We start from the raw sequence: 4,097 nt of genomic DNA on the forward strand, positions 1-4,097 counted from the left end.
ACTCTCTAAAATAATAAATTTGTCCGGTCCCGACTTGGGCCAATGTAAAAAATTGAAAAACTTGATAAAATAATAAGATAATAATTTTTCGGGAGATCCCTTTATAATTTTCGGTCCCAAGAAAATCATAAATTAATAATTCATAGAAACTGAAAAAATATATTAAGAATACATTGAACACATTTGTTCCTCTTGTTTACATTTACTGTACTTCAAAAGTCATTATTGATTTCCAATGCATATGAACACAGTAGTTATTAATTTACGTTGAGTCCCAAGGTTCGCTGCAACGTAATTCTAAAAGGCATAAACTAATTTGCCTTTTTGTTTGGTATGTACAGTATAATTACTTAAAAACTCTTTAAATTAATAATTATTAATTTATCGATAAATTAATAACTCTCTAAATTAATAAATTTCTCCGGTCCTGACATTATTAATTTATAGAGTTTTAACTGTATATGGGTACTATTATTCTGCTACCAAACTAATATTTTGTTGGTGATGAGCACCAAAGATATTGACATCGCCAAACTAATCTCCACCTAATTCAACATTGCCACCACAACCACTTTGCACATCATTATTAGCAACATCAGCTTCCATAATATTTTGATACACAACAAGAGAATGTTGTCGGTGATATAAGAAGAAATTGTCGTCGACGAAGATGAGTGTGACTTTAATTCTTCTATCTTTAGTGAGAGTGAGATCGAAAAAGAAATGAGCATTCTAGATTTTTTTTGTTGTCAAGTTTGGTTTAGTTTGAGCTTTTTTATGTTTTTTTTTAAAATCTCAAAGAAACTCATGGACTTATAAAATCTTCATGGACTCGCGTGTCTATGCGAGTCTGTATGAGTCTACCTCAAAAATTATTCTATTCTATGTGCGATTCCACTCGTTTTTGTTTTCTAAACTCATACGAACCTACGAATCTACTCGCGAGTTTGACAACCATGGTGTTAACCCTTTTGGGTTCCCAGAAAAATAAGTTTTGGTAATCCAGAATTCTACTGTGAGATAAATATAACTTGACCATAAATTATTTTATCAGGAATCGAAATTGTGATTTTTCAAACGATTCCTTCTTCAATAGAGTTTATTAACCACTTAATTAAATTACATGATTTATTGAAAGAGCTATTTTACTTGTGACAAAACTTAGAAATATATCTTTAACTCCTGCCAAGAAAAAAAACGTCACTTCACCCCTTATATATTTCTCCTTCACCCATTCACAATTCACACAATCACACACTATTCTTCTTCTCTTTTAGTCTCTAACGCTGTCTATTAACTTCCTTTGATCCTCTCCCTTCTCTTCTTCATCAAACTCAATTTTTATTCAAGAAATACTAGTCACTTTCTCATAGCAAACTCTTCATTACTTTCTCTATTTTAATCTTCTTTTCCTATATATATATATATATATATATATATATATATATATATATATATATATATATATATATATATATATATATATATCTGTGTGTGCGCGCGCGCGCGCACTCGGATAAGAAAAATAATACTTGAATAGCACATGTGGTAAAGAAATGATCAAAAGGACAAAACCAAAACACTTTCTAAATACAAAACAGCTACTAATTTCAAGTGCAATTTGTATTTGTATTTAACTTTTTGACAAAGTGATGGAAACACCTGTTTTATCCGAATTGACATGTGACCTAGAATATGGACAAAGATACAAAAACTAAAGCAGTTAAATTCAAAACAAGTGATATCTGCATTATGTTTGGAAAAATATAAATTTTTTGTTGCTGGTGTAATATTATCAAATGATATCCTTTTGGTGTTGCGTTTGACGTCATCTTGGAAGTTGCATAACCCAGGTATTTGAATTCATTCAATATAAAACATCAGTTGTGAGAGTCATGTTAGATAGCCCGGTTCATATCATAAACATAAACCTATTCTTGATTTTTCCAACTTATCAATATTTTGTGTACAAATTGTCGTTAATTTTTTCCTGCTAATGTTATTTTTTTTCCTCATTAGATAGCCAACTAATCTAAGACAAAAATAGCATGATAGCCTAAATCCACAAATTTTGATTTTTGAAAGAAATTACCATTCATTTTATAGCTCTGTGGGGATCTTATGGTTGATAATTAATTAATTATGCCTCTGGCATGGTTTTTTTGAAACTACATGTGAAAATAATGCTTGCAAGCCTCACATATCACACTCTCAATAAGAGACTTTTCAATAATGCTCACACTTTTCTTATTTCTCTTTCACACATATCACACTCTATCTACGTAGTAGTTGTACAATTTTGTCAGTTTTTTTTTACTTCTATATTATTGAAGCAATTATATTGTACCATAATATATCTGGCACTTGCACATGCAGGTCATGTTTCTGGGATATGTCCAACTTCTTCTTGATAGTGTCATGTCGCAGGTAATAATAATATTCATCATGATTTTGTTGCTTTTATAATTCTTTAAATATATTGACTCTTGCAAGTCATTGACATTATTTTAAAAACCTTGATAAGTTCTTAGTTTAAATAAATTGTGATGGATAGTTTTGATTTATATTGTGACAAGTGTTGTTGCATATTACATTGTTTTAAATATATCACACATATTACATTGTTTGCTCATTTGATGACCTTTGAAAACTACAATTTTTGCAGGCAAAGTACAGGAGGATATCAGTTACAATAAGAGTTGTTGGACTATTTTCATCACAAATAGTTATAACGAGAATAGTCCAACAAACTTTATTGTTGAAGGAATTTTCAATGCAGCTTCATATGAAATCTTAATCTACATGGCTTAAGATCAATATTTTGTGTGTTTTCAGGTAATTTTAGTTGTGACCATGATCAAACACTAAAGTATAAAATCTGCGCGCTAATATCGATATTGGCTGCAAGCGGAATAGGGATGAGTATTCCTTTTCTCGCAACGGGTTTCGTTCATATACTCCCAGACGCCTTTGAAAACCTGACCTCAGCATGCTTAAGCGAACACCCTTGGAGGGATTTTCCTTTCAGTTGTTTTGTTGCTATGGTCACAGCTATCAGTACTCTCATGATTGACAACTTTTCAACGTCGTATTTCTTGAAACGACAATCGTGGGGAATGCAAGTTGAAAATAACATGGATGTTGGTAATAGTGAAATAGTAGAATTAGTTCACAATGAAGTAGTGCATGGTCATGCTTGTGTCCAATATTCATCTGATCACTGAACTTATGCGTCACAGGATTATCTCACATGTAATTAACTATAAAAAAATATAAAATACATTGATTTATGCTGCTGATTTTCTTCATAAAAAAACTTTGATTTTTACATTCAATTTTTAATCATATTATGTTTGATGATCGTTGCAAATAATTTTATTTATGAGAAAAGATGAAATTTTAATTTTGATATATTGTGATAGATGATTTTAATTTTATTATTGGAGTTTCGCTGGGAGCTTCACAGATTCGTGAAGGCATCAGCATTCAGCATTTCATCAGGACCAATTTTTAAGTTATTAAATTTTGGCAGGACAAAATGCCAGGATTAAGGAATACAATGACCATTTTTTAAATGACTTCTATTTGCCGGGACTAAACACATATAAAAACCTTTAATAATTTAATGCGATTCTATTCAAGAAGGTGGAAACATGGTCACCACTTTTCTTGGTTAATCTTTGAGCTATGAAATTGGAGTATCTTTTTAGTTGTTTGATTTATTCCTCTTTTCTTTTGCTGATTCTATTTGTCCTTTAATACTTTAGTTGTTTGCTTGGAACCCTAATAATAGAATATATTTCAACAACTTTTAAAATATATCTTTTACTTACTTCAGTTTCTGTCAAAAATAAAAACCTACTTTAAACCTAGGGCCCATGAATGTGATGTGTATCGTGCGTATGAACTTAATGTGCTTCAAAATATAAAGTTATTCTCAACAATCTTTCTTCTTCACATATGCATTATTCTCAACAATATAATCTATGTTATTTTGGAATAAACTTTTTGAAAATATGAAGTTGCATATGTATCAACCATAAATGTCTTCATAACAGTGCACATGGCTATCCTCAGAATCTACGTTCCAAGATAAC

General features: G+C 30.5%; 1 long non-coding RNA gene across 1 annotated transcript; it reads left to right on the forward strand.

Annotated features, from left to right (window-relative positions):
• Nucleotides 1–548: 548 nt before the first annotated feature.
• On the forward strand, nucleotides 549–3,296 carry LOC146912472 (uncharacterized). The gene is made up of 3 exons (XR_015016505.1): nucleotides 549–1,853; nucleotides 2,377–2,427; nucleotides 2,666–3,296. It is a non-coding gene; the product is annotated as an uncharacterized LOC146912472 (long non-coding RNA).
• The last annotated feature ends 801 nt before the right edge of the window (nucleotides 3,297–4,097 follow it).

Source organism: Medicago sativa, chromosome 6 (assembly GCF_051527215.1).
Source record: "Medicago sativa cultivar Bolivia chromosome 6, Bolivia_mono, whole genome shotgun sequence".
Lineage (NCBI taxonomy): Eukaryota > Viridiplantae > Streptophyta > Magnoliopsida > Fabales > Fabaceae > Medicago > Medicago sativa.